Here is an 18,948-nt window from a genome sequence, read left to right on the forward strand (position 1 = left end):
TGTTTATCCATTATGGACTGTAATATCATCCCTCTTGCCCTAATCTAAATCTTTATATTTTTTTTGTTTACAATCTATATGATATTTGATGTTCTAGCTACTACTTAATATTTACTATAATCTCATTAAGAAATACAAATTTTTAGTTCTTATATTAAGCCAGATTTAATGTTTTTAATGTGTTAATGTTTTTCCTCTTTGAAATGTTATTTCATTATTTGGTAGTTTTTCTAATACCACTTTTGTTATTCTAATACAAGTTTTTTTTTAATCTTACCTTTTGGATACGAGTTTAAGTACACTGAGTATAAGAAAAACATACTTGAAGAAAAATTATCTCTGTGGTACAGAGGATATTGTCTAATGTATAGCAGGTCCTCATTTTATAGTTGACAAATGAAATTATTAAAAAACAATCCCTTAGGAATATATCTCTATAATTATTTTTCTATAATCATGTTTTCAGAGTTAAATTTTGCCGCCACTTACATTTTGGCTCTTCAAATAGAATTACTAGTAAAATCCCTACGTATCTGGACATCACTCGATCTTAGAAGTAGATATGCCAGGATTCCTAGCCCAGTACAGGCTGAAAATAAGACTTCTGGGCTTTTAAGTAGTTGAGTTTATTTTATCAGACTGGGAAATTAGTGAGTCTTTTTAATTTAAGACTCATTTTGTACTTTTAAAATTATTTTAATTATTGCAAAGTATCCAGGCGCAATATGGCAGTCATTTATAAATAAATAAATAAAATTAAATAAAATACAAGATCATTATCATTATGTGTAATGTACTAATTACACCGAGCTTTATTCAGGCCAAATTTGATCACTGTGATTTTTCATTGCTATTTTCCTGGATTTAAAAGCCAGGCACTATTACATAACCAATTTTTTTTAACCTTATGAGTGGCTCCTTTTATTTTGTCCCTTTTCTCTGTTACATGGAAAGAAACAAAATTACACTGTGAACAAAGAACATTTTTTCTTTTATTTTGAGATAATTAGGGGGTCTCCTTGTTTGTCTTTGAATATAAAACGTATAATTCAAAATATTTATGTGAAAAGTGAATGTCTGTTATTACGGCATCTGATTTTGCATGCTAAAAGACAGCTTGTGTGTAGAAAGTATTACTGTGTTTCTGTGTATATATATATATATACATACACACACACATATGTATGTTTGTGTGTATATATGTGTGTGTGTATATATATATATACACAAACATACCTATAGTTACGTTAAGTATAAGGAATAAAATTATAAGAACATCAAAAGTTTAAAAGAAGGAGAAAAATATAGAGTCTTAAAGATGGAAATAACTAACTAGATGAGTAACTAAGCCCAGAATAAACAAATGGCTTTGCAATGGATTATTTTGGAAGACCCAACAATAATTAACAGTAGAAACTTAAGTCTTCAAGATGAATTTACTATGAGTTTATACAGGCTTTATATGAAAGCCTCGAAAATGTTTCACCTTTACAAAATGAAATAATAAAAATAATTGCTATCCATTAGCACTTAATATGTGACAGTTTTGACATTTGTTGATATACATGTACATTCATCCCTTGGTATCTGCAGGGAGTTGATTTGAGGATCCACCTATGGATACCAAAATACACTGATGCTGCACTCCCATATATAAAATGGAATCATGTTTACATATAACCCATGCGCATCCTCCTGTATACAGTGGGCCCTCTATCCATGTGTTCCTTATCTGTGAATTCAACCAATTACTGACCAAAAATATTTGGAAGAATTTCATTTGTACTGAATATGTACAGAGTTTCTTTCTTGCCAGGGTTCTCTAAATAATACAGTATAACTATTTACATACCATTTACATTATGTTAGGTATTATAAGTAATCTAAAGATGATTTAAAATGCACAAGAGGGTGTGCATAGGTTATATGCATACACTATACCATTTTAAATAAGACTTGGGTATCCACGGATTTTGGTATCTCAGGGAGGACTTGGAAACCATCTCTCACAGATACTGATGGACAGACTTCTCTACTTTAAATAATCTCTAGATTACTTATACTATCTACTAAAATGTAAATGCTATATAAGTAGTAGTTATACTATATTTTTATTTTTATTGTTGCAATTTTTGTTTTATTTTCAATCTGATGGTGGTTGAATCCATAAATGTGGAATCTGTGGATATAAAGGGTGTACTGCATTGTCATCTAAATCTCACAACACCCTGTGGGTAGGCATTAGTATCATAGTTAGAGGAAAGAAAGCAGGAATACCTACAGTTTAATGCAGATTTTCAAGGTAACTCTGAACTTATCAGACCCTAGGTTTAACCACACCTACCTGACTTACAAAGCCTTATCTCTTTCTATGAAGTTACATAAATAGAGAAAAATACCAATTTTAGGGCTGAAAGTTTAAATATCAATTCTGTTTAAGAATGTCTGGCTAACACCAGTGAGAAAAAAATTAGGAATAGTTCATAGAACTTTGAGTATAAAATTAATGAGTGACCCTTGCTTTTTAAAGCACATCTGTACCTAAGTCTTACAACATGAGTGCTATAATATGTTACCAGAGACTAAATATACTTTACCAACTAGTAATAACAAAAGAGCAACCTGGTAGTCCAAATATATTTAGAACATTTTCAAGGACACACAGTAATAGTTCACACTACTCTCAAAATAATGCCTCTTGAACCAAATGGAAAGAAGGCTTTTTATCCATAGGAAACAATACTGTCAATGAAAAGCATAGCATAGATAATTTTAAAAGGCAAATATTCCAAGAAGTTTTTTTTCAGTTATTTATTCTAGCATTTAGTCAGCAACCCAATTATCCCTCCCGTGTGTATAGTACAATTTTAAAAAGGTTTAAGACAGAACCTTTTTTTTACTTGTTTAATCTTACTTATAGGGGTGATTGGCATTTAATTTATTAAAATCTTAAAGAGTTTTTCTTCTAAATGTGTAGGTAGTGTTTATAACTAAAAAAAATGATAACTAAGAAAAAGTGAATGATAAATTTGACTGTATTTAAGTACTGTATTATATTGCTTAAATAAAATCTGTATTAAGTACAGATGTTGGTCTTTTTTAAAAGATAAGGCCTACTAGTGTTCATTAGCCACTGATAACTGCAAACATGTATATGTATATGTATATGTATATGTATATGTATATGTATATGTATATGTATATGTATATGTATATGTATCTCTACTTTGCAAATCTTTTTTTTTTTTTTTTGGTGAGGGGGATCTCAAGTAGATGGGTCAATGAGAAATAAACTTCCATTTTTGACCATAGACGTTGAATCCTTTATAAAGACGGGTGTTAAAACCTCTACTAGGTTAGCCCTGCTCCAGGGACCCAGGCCATCAGACCGCAGTCCATAGTGAGGCCTGCCGAAACACCCACTGCTACCAATTTTAGGTGCTAAGCATTATCATTGAATATACCTTTGGGAAATTGTTCTCGACGGGGAATAAGGATGGAATAGGGAACTGTTTTGTATTACTTTGAATTTCCTGGAACTATTGACTAATGTGGTTCAGTACATGGGATTTATTTTATCTACCCAACGTTTTAGAGAACTTTAATTGTAACAAAACTTTGCTGATAAAGAAGATTAAGAATACTTTGTCTAGTATATTTATTCAATGGTATTTATTGAGTACCTGCTATGTGCTTGTTGCTGAGAATGCAGTTATCAAAAAAGACAAATTTTGCCCATGTCAAGCTTAAGTCAAGATGTGGAGACAAACAAGCTAGGCATGTGTGTATATATATGAATGCACATTTTGAAATAGATGTGTAAGAAATGTGTTAAGGAAAAGAACAGCATTCTATCAGAAAGAATAGCAGAAGTTATATTTAAACAGGAGTCTAAGAAGTCTGGATTTAAATTTCTTAAATACTGTTATGACTGCTGAATGAAGAAGACACCTAAGGAGGCAAGGCTGACAGTGGGAACCAACCACAAAACTAATTTAGAAGTTTAGGCAAGAGATGAGCAACATTTGAATTTGTGTGGCCACAGGCAATGAAAGTAGAGAGAAGTGGATGAATAAGCTGTTACCAGTATTATACCAATGAGGCCAAACAATGAATTTAACTACAAGGGCTGAATTTTTATCTTATACTTTATACAACAGTAAGTAAATACCAAAAGCCTGTGTACCTAGAGCCACTTAGTCATGTGAATGTTCTATATCATTACATAGAATAAGCTATACTCTGTCTTGACTGCTGTTTGACTAAGGATCACTTAGAAAAATTTTCAGCTTTATAAAAATATAATTGATAAATAAAATTGTATATCATTAGGGTGTAAAACACAATGTCTTGATATATTTATGCACTGTAAAATTGAGAGACAGGACTAGCTGGATTTCCTAGGCCGACTAAGAATCCCTAAGCCTAGCTGGAAAGGTGACTGCATCCACCTTTAAACAACGGGGACTGCAACTTAGCTCACACTCGACCAATCAGAGAGCTCACTAAACTGCTAATTAGGCAAAAACAGTAGGTAAAGAAATAGCCAATCATCTATTGCCTGAGAGCACAACGGGAGGGACAAGGATCTGGATATAAACCCAGGCATTCAAGCTGGCAATGGAAACCCCCTTTGGGTCCCCTCCCTTTGTATGGGAGCTCTGTTTTCATTCTATTTCATTCTATTAAATCTTGCAACTGCACTCTTCTGGTCCGTGTTTGTTACAGCTTGAGCTGAGCTTTTGCTCGTTCTCTACCACTGCTGTTTGCCACCGTCGCAGACCCGCCGCTGACTTCCACCCTTCCGGATCTGGCAGGGTGTCTACTGTGCTTCTGATCCAGCAAGGCACCCACTGCCCCTCCCTATCGGGCTAAAGGCTTGCCATTGTTCCTGCACGGCCAAGTGCCTGGGTTCATCCTAATCGAGCTGAACACTAGTCACTGGGTTCCCCAGTTCTCTTCCGTGACCCACGGCTTCTAGTAGAGCTATAACACTCACCGTATGGCCCAAGATTCCATTCCTTGGAATCTGTGAGGCCAAGAACCCCAGATCAGAGAACATGAGGCTTGCCACCATCTTGGAAGCGGCTTGCCACCATCTTGGAAGCGGCTTGCCACCATCTTGGAAGCGGCTTGCCACCATCTTGGAAGCGGCTTGCCACCATCTTGGGAGCTCTGTGAGCAAGGACCCCCGGTAACAAAATGATTACCATGATCAAGCTAATTGACATGTCCGTCACATGACGTTATAATCATTGTGTGTGTTCATGTGTTACTGTCGTGAGCACATGAGATGTATTCTCACCAAACTTAAAATACACAATTAAAGTGGCATCCCCAGGGTTAGATATAAACTCTTAATAATTTATTAATGATATACAACCCCAACCTCTCTAAACAAATATCTTTTTAAAATCTATCCTTTCCGCTTAACATTTAGCAAATATGTATTAAGCACCCCCAAATTATCAAACACTATGCCAAATGCTAGAAACCAATGATGGCAGAATGAATCCAAACTTCGTGTGTCTTTCTCAGCTTAATAATAAAAACAGAGAAATATACAATAAAATAAATGTAATGTGCATTGTTATTACTTAATCTATAATACTTGGTGAAGTAACAAATTTTAAAATGATACAGGAAAGATAACAGGAGATAGGCATGCAGAAGGTATGGCTAGTGCTGGGCATGGTGGCTCACACCTGTAATCCCAGTGTTTTGGGAGGGCGAGGAGGGTGGAACACCAGAAGTCAGGAGTTTGAGACCAGCTTGGCCAACATGGTGAAACCTCGTCTCTACTAAAAATACAAAAATTAGCTGGGCGTGGTGGCAGATGCCTGTAATTCCAGCTACTGGGAGGCTGAGGCAGGAGAATTGCTTGAATCCAGGAGGCAGAGGCTGCAGTGAGTCGACATCATGCCATTGCACTCCGCCTGGGTGACAGAGCGAGACTCCATCTCAAAAGGAAAAAAAAAAAAAGAAGAAGGCATGGCAAGTGTGTATAAGGTTGAGGGGAAGTATGAAAACAAAATTGAGTGATAGTTTTCTGTGAAGAGAGAACACAACTAGACATATTTTAAGTGGATTGATGGATGTCCACTTAAAGATTATTAAAATGGAAGAATTTTAATAATGTCTGCAGCAAAATATGGTTAGGGATAGTAGGTTGTTGGTAGTAAGATGGAGATTTTAAGTAGTAAAAGTGTTAGTAGGTAAAGTCCAGTTTATTAAAAGCCACATAAACCACGACAAAGGGTTTGCAATTAATCCAAAGTGAAGAAGAATACAACTGAAATATTCTAGAGTGAGATATTAGTGCTTGGATTTTAGAAGTATAAGTAGGGCATAATGAATATAACAGACAGTAGAGGATCAAAGCTGGAAGCAGAGGAACCTGCAAAGCAGATACTGAAAATGATATGAAAAAGACAGTGTGCCTTACCTGTTAGGGTGTACTAAAAGTGGATGATGTTTAAAAACATTTAAACTAAAACCAACAACCCTTTGTGATGGTTTGGATGCCTAGGTTGTTTGAGTTTGAAGAGGAAAGAAAAAATTCCCAACAAAATGTACTCCATCAATTTTTCTCATCCACTCTGTAATGAAGATATATGAAAATATGCTGGGGTCTGTCCTGCAGACTCCAGCTGCATGATGGATGAACAACATACTCAGACACCAATATTCAGTGAAAGAGCAGGCTAGGGGGCCAGGCTGCAGACCAAAAGAGTTGTAGCAGCTGCAGCCCCGACTTGCTGGCCCTGCTGGCATTTATTCAGCACACATCAAATGACAAAGGCTTTGAGTCAACACCACTACAGGGTAAGTAACCTGGTCACCCTCCCACTGAGAGAGCCATCCTGCCTCCAAATGAACAAAGGTTAGTTTTAGGACCACATGAGTAAACAAGTTATTTAGATAAACTCTCTTGCATTCCTTTGTACTTACTTTAAGCTATTTACTTAAGGTAGGAGTATTAGGCTGCCTTCAGCCAGATCTATTACTCAAGTTATGCAACCCACCCCCTGGCCTTCCAAGAAGGTTTGTGTCTATTTCTTATAACTATTTTTAAAATGTTTCCCACCAGCTTGCCTGAACTCCCACAAAAATAGACTTGACTTACTAGGGAGAAATAACAGGAAAATAATCAATATATATTAAATTAAGTGTGTTTTATAATACCCTCCAGCATATGAAAGGCCAACATCTAGGCAAAATGAGAACCTCACTGGCTACAAAGCAGTATTGTTTTTAGTACACATGCTGTAGTCTGAATGCATTCCCCCAAAATTCATATGCTGAAATCCTAATTCCCAAGGTAATGGTATTAGGAAGTGAGAAGTTTGAAGGTTATTAGCTCAGAGGATTAGTATCCTTATAAAAGAGGCCTGAGAAATCTTTTTCTTTTCCATGATGTGGGGTTACGATGAGAAGACAACAGTCTATCAGGAAGCTGACCATCAGCAGACATCAAATTTGCCTGATCTTGGACTAACTAGCTTACAGAACTGCAAGAAATAAATTTCTGTTGCTTAAAAGCTACCCAGTATATGTTATTTTGTAATAGTAGCCCAAATAGACTAAAAATCTAACCCTGACCCTACCAAGTGCTAACTGGCTATGTTTCAGTGCACAGGTCAGAATATAGGTTTCCTTCATATAGAAAATGGTAATTAGCAACAGATGTGGTATTTATAAGAAGTTAATACAAAAAAGGAAAAATATCAAAAAATTAAGGGTAAAATTAACTGCAATGAAAACTGAACATGAATGCTAAATTGCCATTTTGACTACTGGACTAATTATGCAAATCATAATGAACAGTTCACAGAAGCCAAATATATTCAACTACAAAAATAAATGCAATAGTAAATAGGTCAATATTATTAATTTATCATGTTTCCAAGTTCATGAAGTGACAAGGGTAAAAAGTTGAGGCTAAATCATATTAAATTCTACATATTAATAAAGGAATTTCAAAACATAAAATTGTTTCTTTACTGAATAAAGGAATTTCAAAACATAAAATTGTTTCTTTACTGAGTACAATGAAAGCAATAAGAGGCCAATATATTAACTCATTAATTTACTAAAACAGAGTTGGAGAATGAGCACATAAAAATCTTTAAAATATGTAATGACAAACAAGTAAGAATAATTAAACTTAGTTTCTAATTTCCTCTCCTGAAAATTTGCATGCTTAGACCTTTGATTTAAGCCAGAATATATGAAAACTAGGGTTTCACAGGCAAGTGGCAGGACAAAACAGAGTTGCAGAAAGGAAATTATCTAAGAAGCATGGAAAAGTTTTTATAGAACATCTTGAGTGGAGAGAAAAAATAATCTAAAATTAATACCATTAGGTAGAGCCAACAAATTCAAATTTTGCTGGAGGAAACTCCAGAGAAATGACATACTTGAAATTCAATATGTGGCAAACATCCATATTTCATTTAAAAATCTTTTGCAGTACAAGTAGGTGTTAGAATGAATAAAAATGACGGTGCTATGGACTGAATGTTTGTGTCTCCCTAAAATTCATATACTGAAACTCTGATCCCCAATGTGATGGTATTTAAAGGTGGGTAATTAAATTTACATTAGGTCATGATGTGGGGCCCTAATTGTGGGACTAATGCCTTTATAAAAAGAGGAAGTTATGCAAGATCTCTCTACACATACCATCTGAAGGTACAAAGAGGAGGCAGCCGTCAGTAAATGATAAGCAGGCTTTCACTAGATACGAGATATGCATGCATCTTGATCTTGGCCCTAGTCTCCAGAACTATGAGAAATAAGTGTTTATTGCTTAACTCATCCTGTCTGTGATATTCTGTAACAGCAGCCCCAACTAACTGAGACAGATAGTAAGATACATTTTTTGGCCTTAGAAGCCCTAAGTTTGGAGAAGAAACACATATTTACAGTAAGGAACTTTGAAGAGAGAAGACTGGGTAGCATCAATGGATGGTATGTGGAATCATTTAGTCTCACCTTCAGCCTTCACATGTGCTTGCAGCTATTCTGAAGAGGTTAATTATTATCCTATGCCTAAAGTTTCACTCTTCTATTCAGAAAGAAGACATCTGGATTGCAGTCAGCATCTGGCCTAGCATTCTGCTTTTTATTCATTGTTGGGACATTTATTATATGATATTGACATGGATGAGGTCAAAGTTATAATCCAAAGTAATAGTTTTCTTAATTTATTAATAGTCCTGATGTATGAGCCAAAGTACAATGCTATGCAGTGTGTTTTTAGGTTCATTATGTATTTGAAAACAATTAAAACGTGCCAATGTAATTGTAACCATATGGCAAAACTTAGTTAATATTTTTCAACTCTAGATTCAAATTCAAATTCATATTTATCAAAGTGAATTATTTATAATATCTCAATTTAGCAAAGTCAATTACATTCGTTTTTTTCTCATCAAAACTTACTCTTGATGAAATTATTCATTTTCTGTTTATTTTTTTCCTGTAACTAATATCTCCGTGTTATGGCTTCAGTAGATCTTGTGCAGATATTTTGCCAAATTTTGAATTTTCATAACAATTTATGAAAAATGGTAAGCTGCAAATCCACTATCAGAGCTCACTTTTTCTTTTTTTCTAGGAAGAAGAGAAATGAAACGAAATATACAATTTTGCCTACATTGTGGATATTATGAACTACTTTTACATTACATTACACAACTTCCTCTCTGAATGAGTAGTTATGTATAAAATTTGGAGATATTGTGTAGTGACACCTTAGTGTATTCTTTACAGTGAACATCTAATTTGCATAGAGAATTCTCACAATTTCTATTATAGTACTATTTCGTGGAGTTCCAGAGTATAAAGATAATTTTCCACCTCAAAAAAATATGAAATGTAAGAACTTTTACATTTTAATGAATTAATGTAATGTTAAATTTGTTACGAGACTATGGCCTCTTTGAGAAAACTAATTATACTGTTAATTAATTATAAATTAACACCAAATTTTATTAACTACTACTTAAGACTTATTGTTATCTATTGTTTTGGCAACAAAAAAATTTTACTTCTATCAACTTGATATTTTATTTAGTTGTCTTTTTATACAATTTATAGTACATTTTTGTATATTTTAAATTAATTATGTGTAAGAAATAATTACTATACATGCTTTTTTTCAAATTTATGGCCCAAATTTTTACTTTATTTTCCTTCTGATAACCAGATGTTCTTAATATTAACATAGTAAAGTTTATCAAATTTCCTTTACACTTGTGTCTTTTATGTTTTTTTAAACAAATCCTGCCTTGCAATAATGTCAGAAAAGTTCTTTTTAGATTTCCTTCTACGTTTTTCAATTTTGCCTTTGTAATTAAATTTTTTAAATACTTGGAAATTATTTGACATGTGTCAGTGATGAAATATCATTTTTATCACAAAGTTAAGCAATTATTTATCCTTGATTTATTTAATGACTCCTTTGTTTCCCACTTTTTTTAAATGCCTGATCTGACAGAAGTTGAGTGTGTATTTATTTACTTTTGAGCTGCCTACATTCTTTCACTGATCCATTAATCTATTCCTCTGTGAATAAACTAATTTCTCAATTACCATCACATTAGAATTATAACCTGTGTTTTTTATGTGTTGGGCAAGTCCATCTTACTGCCAACTCATTCTTTGTCAATATTGTCTTAGATTCTTGGTTCTTTGAAGGTCCACTTCAATTTTTTGTTCAACAAATAGTGCAGGGAAAGAAAGTTTTTGTCATTTAGATTTGATTAACTAATTTGTTATCTCATTAAAGTGTCAGGAAAATCCCCAAATAGAAAGTAAATTGCACCAATCTGAAAACAGTTTTTATTCTAACAAAATTTTCAAGTCAGTTCAAAGGGACAATGATGTGATAATGCCTTAGTGTTGGGATACAGCAGACACATAAACACCAGTATTTAACACAATAAAGCTTTCTTTGAAGCCAAAGTGTTTCTACTCAGAAGACACTCTTCCAAGGAAAATACAAGTTGAATTGGACAGGGATAGTTTAGGGAAGGGAAGAGGGTGCTCACTTAAATACAGGGTAAAGAAGGACAGAAGGCAGTTCAAAAAATGTGATTTTTGAACCCTATTGCTTTGTCAACCCTATTGCTTTGTGAACCTGAGAGTAAAGATAGCTCTAGGGCAATGATTCTTACTCTCTCCTAAAAATATGTGGAAACTCATTGCTCTTGAGAATGAATATAACAAGCAATAGAAAAGGGTTACAATCAAATCCCATGAAAATCTTTTAGATAATTTACAGATAATAGGAGCAAAATTTGAACCCTACTAACAAGGAAGGTATTCAAGAAAAACATACCCAAAACATAAAGATACAAAGTATAATCTAATATTTTAAAAAGAAGTAAAGGTTCTATGAAATATGTAGCAGTTTTGAACAAACAAAATACATTAGAATATTCTAGAAATGTATAAATTGGTCATTTGCATCACCATAGTCTCAACCCTACCTGAGATACTTCAATCTTTAAATTTGGGGCAATACTAATGAACTAACAAAGGAAATTGAGATGGAGTGGACAAAGATTTGGGAAAACCAGATGAGAGTAATTTCTAGAATCCAAGAAAAGAAAGTGTTCAAAGAAAGAAAAGAAATTAACTTAGTTAAATTCCATCAAAATATAAGATAAATGAAGATAATGAAGTAACCAAGGTTTTTAGCAATAGTATTAATGACATTGAGAAGTACAGTTTAGTGGAGTGGAGGGCATGAAAATCTAATTAGAATGAATTCAAGAGAGACAAAGAGGAAATAAATTAAGGTGCGTGTTTACAGGCAAATCTTTCTCGGACATTTTCTACAGAGGATTAAAAAAAAAAACAGATGGCCTATGAATAAACGAGATCATAAGGTTTATTTATTTAAGAATAGGAGAAAAATAAGAACATTTATTTATAAGATGGTAAAATTCGTATTCTAAAGGGAATGATTCAATAAAAGGGAAAAATGATGATGTAAGACAGAAAGATGTAAAAAGCCCTGGAGAAATGTTTTTGAGCAATTAGTAAGAATATGACATTGTGAACAGCTGTTAGGATTGGCCTTAGCTAGGAACACTGACTACTTATACATTTTGAACAGCAGGAAAGGTTAGAGAATTTGGAAGTAGAAATGGTTTGGTATAGTAATACAAATTAATCTAAGCTATCCTCTGACTTTTTTTATTTTCTCTATGAAGTAGCAAGTGAAGATGGGAGTTAGGAGTATGAATTGTGGAGGAACTGTCAAAGGAAAAAGAGAAATGATAGAGGACAAATATGTAATAATTTCCTGCACCTCTAGAAGATTAGAGAAGCTTAAGGCTGTCTAGGATGTGTAGCCATAGATCAACTATTTCAGGAATGTCCTGGAAAACTTATTTTAACCCCAAAATGCCACACTTCAGAGAGAGGGGTGGATCCCTCTAAGGCATTACTGTCAAATAGAAATAAAGCAAGATTATATCTACCTCTATTTCTACTTTTGGAAAATCCTCCTTTTCCCAATAAATGCCAACATCTGCCAAGATCCAGCTAAATTATGTTAAATTCTCAGGCAGAATTAGGTTCCCTTCCAAATCAGTCTCATATTACTTTGCAGTGATTTCAAAATAGATATTTATCACATCAAATAAAAACATTTAAAAATGATTAACCAACGTGATCCTTCTCTCTAACTCACAGACAAAAACTTTATAGTAAGAGTTAGGTTTATTCATTCTTTATATCCAGACCACAATACAATGACTGGCACATAGCAGGCATACATCAAATACTGTTGAATAAACTAATGAATAATGGAATGTGTTTATTCCATTTAGAATATATGAAAGCTGGGATGTTAAATGACCTTTGGAAGTTCCTGGTAGCTATAAGATTTTGCATTTATATTTTGTAGACTAATATTCAGAGTAGATTTCAAACTGTTTTTGAAATGGGTTGATAGCTCATTTTGTGGGTTGTTTTGAATATTGCTCCAGCAGGCAGAATATGTTAGCATTCATCTTAGAAAGGAAGTGGCAGCATATCTATTTCTGTAATTCCAATGCAAGTTATCAGTTTGTTGGGGGAAATAACAAGCTAAGACTTCAAACAAACTTAACTTGAGCGCCTAGCCTTTTGTTTAGTTGAAAAGTTCCCTAGAAAATGTTTGTTGCTTCCTGCCTAGGGATTTTGCTCTGAAAAAGAAATACTTTGCTAATTCTTGCATTTACTGGTGTGCATAAACTTTCAAGGCCAAATTCAGAGGCAAATTTCCTCAATAGAGAGAGAGAGGAGGAGAAGCATTTTATTTTCATTATGCAACTAAGATCTTCTCCATCAGCAAAATAAGACACCTTTGTCTGCTAGTCATTTATCATTTATACATTTTTGATGACCCCTACTGGGATCTAAAATTTTTACCCATACACATTTAATTAATTCCTTTTCTCCAGAAACCACTATAACTTTATTCTCGAGAGGACCGGACCACAATCAGTTCTTGTAAAAAGCCTATTTGTATTGCTCCTTTACTCTGATGTAAGTGTAAAAAACAGTGATGTATACTCTTAACCCATGGGCAAAATATGTTTAGCATGTGCAATTTGATTAATACCAGGTTCTGACTGAGAAATCTATTGGCTAGTAAAACAGGTATTCATCTCCATCTTTGCTCAAATTTTCAATAAAAATACTTTTATTATTTTCAGTATGATACTGAAAATATGTATGTCTACCTGTATATGTATGTCTACCTGTTCAAAGAGTCATACTCCTCAACAGGGCATATGTAATTCTCTATTCTAATTATTATTAAGTTCATTACATATAGTATAAAAGGGGGGGCTTATAAAAACAATCCAGTGATAATTATTCTATGAAAGGTAATATATTAATTAATATATTAATTTAAATGTATTATTTCTAATACTTAATTGCTTTTGTAATAGAAATGCAGCACAAAGCCAAAAATAACACAGGCATGCCTACTTGGAGATATGTTTATCTGTATTCTTAGGTATTCATTACCATAAACATAAGAGGGGTATCTCCACTCAATCTGGTTTTTCTCCCAAAGTTTAATGGCTTTAAGCAGGCAGAGTTAAGGGTTGTCAGTAGTTAATAGGATTTTTGTTAGTTTCTTTTAAAGATTATCCATTAGTCTCATCAAATTTTCCTGTAAAATATTAATATACAGAACTTTAGATTCATTGAAACTAACAAATCAAACCTTATTGGAATAGTCATAAGGGTAATGTTATCTTTAGAAAGAACAAATAATTGGTGGAAGGTGTATCTGGGAAACACGTGATATCTACAGTTATTCTTTTAAAAAAAATTGTCCTGTTTGTTTATTTGTATTTGTATTTGTATTTTTTATCATACTTTAAGTTCTGGGGTACATGTGTAGAAAGTGAAGTTTTGTTACATAGGTATACACGTGTCATGGTGGTTTGCTACAACCATTAACCCATCACCTAAGGTATTAGGTATTTCTCCTAGTGCTATCCCTCCCTTAGACCCCCACCCCCTGACAGAGCCTGGTGTGCAATGTTCTGCTCCCTCTGTCCATGTGTTCTCATTGTTCAACTCTCACTTATAAGTGAGAACATCCAGTGTTTGGTTTTCTATTCTTGTGTTAGTTTGCTGAGAATGATGGTTTCCAGCTTCATCCATGTCCCTGCAAAAGACAGTAACTCATCCTTTTTTATGGCTGCATAGTATTCCATGATGTACATGTGCCACATTTTATTTATCCAGTCTTTCATTGGTGGACATTTGGGTTGGTTCCAGGTCTTTGCTATTGTGAGTAGTGCCACAATAAATATACGTGTGCATGTGTCTTTATAATAGAATGATATATAATCCTTTATAATCAAGCCAAACTGGTTAATGTGGCTGGAAATTTCCCAAGTGACCACCCACAGACCACCTAGCACCAACTGACTGATCATCTGAAATCAGCCCATTAATAGAGAGTGGTGATTTTAGGCTTAAGATGATCCAATCAAGACTGTTCCTCATTCTCCTGATTCCCTTCTCCTGCCCTGCACTCTGTACCTTTATGATCTCTAACTCTACAAGCTCTCATTGAAGCACATTTTCTGTTTGCAGTGAAGTCTCATTCTCTCCAATCTGCAGATTCCTCTTTTTAATAAAAAATAAAGCTCTTTTTTTCTCCATAGATCTCAGTCTCTTCTTAATATAATAAAAATATTTTTATCTGCCACCACCCTCACCATTTAGCCTGCCATTGAATAAATATTTATTATCAACGTCATGTCATTTTTTCTTTGCATAGGTTCTATTTATCCATGTCCTGGCCCTTTTCAATAGCATTCCATATGCCCAAATCTATGCCAGCTTAAAAGACCTTATCTAAATCTTGAATGGCTTATCATCACTCTTTACATTTTTTCTAATGTTCATGACGTCACATACTTTTTGGTTTGATTGTTCGAAATCCCTTTCAAACTTTCTTTTTCTTCACTTTTTTCCTTCTTTTTTTATGGCTAAATAGTATTCTGTTGTGTGTATATATATATATAAAATATTTTATCCATCCTTCTGTTGATAGACATTTAGGCTGATTCTATATCTAGTCTGACTATGGTGAAGAGGGCTATAATAAATATGAGGGTATAGGTGATTCTTTCATATACTGACCTTCCTTTGAATAAATACCAAGTAGTGAAAATGTTTGGTCATATGGTAATTCTATTTTGTAGTATTTTGAGAAATCTCCATACTGTTTTCCACAATGGCTCTAATAATAATTTACATCCCTGCCAGCAGTGTAAGGGGTGTAAGGGTCCACTTTTCTCCACATACTCACCAGCAACTGTTATTTTTTTTTTTTATAACCATTCTGAAGTAAGATATTTTATTGTTGTTTTGACTTGCCTGTCCCTGATTATAAGTGATGTTGAGCATTTTTTTCCATATACTTTTTGATCGTTTATATGCCTTTTTTTTGAGAGGTTTCTATTTAGAATCTTTGCCCATTTGTATCAGATTTTTTAAAATGTTGAGTTTGATATAATTGATTGGTCTGTATTGGAGTTTATTTCTTGACCAAGTATTTCTCTTTGGTTCACTTCTAGAACTTGTGTAGTTGCAGGTCTTTTTTTTTTTTTTTGAGAAGGAGTCTTGCTCTGTCACCCAAGCTGGAGTGCAGTGGCACAATCTCAGCTCACTGCAAGCTCCACCTCCTGGGTTCATGCCATTCTCCTGCCTCAGCCTCCCAAGTAGCTGGGACCACAGGCGCCCGCCACCACGCGTGGCTAATTTCTTGTATTTTTAGTAGAGATAGGGTTTCACTGTGTTAGCTAGGATGGTCTCGATCTCCTGACCTCATGATCTGCCCACCTCAGACTCCCAAAGTGCTGGGATTACAGGCGTGAGCCACTGCGCCCAGCCTGTAGTTGCAGGTCTTATGTTTAATTCTTTTAACCATTTTGAATTGATGTTTGTATATGGTGAGGGAGCAGCATCTAGTATTATTATTCTGCATAGTGATATCCATTTTATTTCTGCAACATCCATTGAAAACACTGTCCTATCTGCAATTTTCTTGACACCTTCATCAGAAAATATGGATCTCTTTAGCTATAATATTCTGTTACATTGGTCTATGTGTTTGTTTTTATACAAATACCATACTGTTTAAATTACTATAGGTTTATAGTACATTTTAAAGTCAATTAGTGTGATGCCTTCAGCTTTGTTCTTTTTGCTCAGCGTTGCTTTGACTATTCAGTGTTTTTTGTGGTTTCACATACATTTCAGTATTCTTTTTTATATTTTTATGAATAATATCTTTGATATTTTTCTAGAGATTTCATTGGGTAGTATGTTCATTGTAACAATATTAATTATTCCAATCCATAAGCATAAAGTGTCTTCCCATTTTTCTGTGTCCTTTTCAAATTATTTCATCAGCATTTGCTAGTTTTCATTGTAGAGATATTTGATCTCCTTGGTTAAATTTGTTTCTAGACATTTTAATTTTTTGTTACTGCTGTACATAGGATTGCTTTCTTGGTTTCTTTTTAGGTACTTTTTATTGTTATATAGAAATATTACTAATTTTTGTAAGTTGATTTCATATCCTGAAACATTTCAGAATTCATTAGTTCTAACAGTTTTGGGTAGAATCTTTAGGTTTTCTACATATAAGATCATGCCATCTGCAAAGATGAACAATTTTACCTTATATTTTCCAATTTGAATGCTCTTTATTATTTTCTCTTGTCAAATTGCTCTGGCTAGAACTTCCAGTACTATGTTAAATAAGAGTAGTACAAATGGGCATTCTTATCCCATTCAAGTTCTTAGACCAAATCTTCCAGCTTTTCCCCATTTACTATGATGGTACCTGTGGGTTTGTCATTTATGACCTTTATGTATTGAGGTATGTTCCTTCTATACCAGATTTATGAAGAGTTTTCATCAGGAAGAATGTTAACTTTTATCAAATGCTTTTTCTGCATTTATTAAGATGATCAAGCAATAAGGTTTTTATCCTTTATTCTGTTGCTCTGATGTGTAACATATATTGATTTGTGTATGTAGAACCATCCTGTGTCCCTGAAATAAATCTCATTTGATCATAGTGTATTATCTTTTTAGTGTGCTGTTGGACTTTGTTTGCTAGTATTTTGTTGATTTTTTTTTTTTTTTGCATCTATGTTCATCAGGAATATGGGAATGTAGTGGGGTTTTTTTATGTGTCCTTTTTGTTTTTGTTTTTTAAACTTTTATTTGAGGTTCAGGAGTTCAAGTGCAGGTTTGTTATGTAGGTTACATATAACACAAGTGTTTGGTGTACAGATTATTTCATCACTCAGGTAATAAGAAAAGAACCCAATAGTTTTTCAATCCTCACCCTTCTCCCACTCTGTATCCTCAAGTAGGCCCTGGTGTTTGTTGTTATCTTCTTTTTTTCAATGCGTATTCAATGTTTTGCACCCACTTATTAAGTGAGAACATGTCGAATTTGATTTTCCATTCCTGTGCAAATTTGTCTAGAATAATGGCCTCCAGTTCCATCCATGATGATGCAAAAGACATGATCTCGTACTTTTTTATGGTTGTGTAGTATTTCATGGTGTATATATCACACATTTTCTTAATCCAGCCTACTATTGATGGGCATCTAAATTGATTTCATGTCTTTACTGTTGAGACATGGAGTCGTTTGATTTTTGCTTGTTAATTTAAGTTTCTTATATATTCTGTATATTAGACCATTGTCAGATGCATAGTTTGTAAATATTTTCTTCTGTCCTGTAAGTTGTCTGATTATTCTGTTGATAGTTTCTTTTGTTATACAGACATTCTTTAGTTTAATTAGGTTCCATTTATTAATTTTTATTTTTAGTGCCATTGCTTTGGCTTCTTCATCATTATACCTTTGCCAGGGCTTATGTCCAGGATGGTATTTTCTAGATTTCTTCTAGAGGTTTTATAATTTTAGGTTCTATTTTTAAGTCTTTAACACATCTTGAGATGATTTTTCTATATAGTTTAAAGAAAGGAGTCCAGTTTTAATCCTCTGCATATGGCTAGCCAGTTAACCCAGCACCATTCATTGAATAAGGAGTCCTTTCCCTATTGCTTGTTTTTGAAAACTTTGTGGTCTCTTCTACTCCATTGGTCTATGTGTCTGCTTTTTTTGTCAGTATTATATTGTTTTGATTAAATTAGCCTTCTAATATAGTTTGAAGTTGGGTATGATTTCTCTAGCTTTGTTCTTTTTGTTTAGGATTGGCTTGACAATTAGGGCTCCTTTTTTTTCTATACAAATTTTAAAATAGTGAACAAATTCTGTGAAGAATATCTTTGGTAGTTTTATAGGAGTAGCATTGAATTTGTAAACAGCTTAGAGAAGTACGGCCATATGAAAAATATTGATTCTTTCTATCATTGAGCATGGGA

This window comes from Symphalangus syndactylus, chromosome 4 (genome assembly GCF_028878055.3).
Source record: "Symphalangus syndactylus isolate Jambi chromosome 4, NHGRI_mSymSyn1-v2.1_pri, whole genome shotgun sequence".
In the NCBI taxonomy this organism is placed as follows: Eukaryota; Metazoa; Chordata; class Mammalia; order Primates; family Hylobatidae; genus Symphalangus; species Symphalangus syndactylus.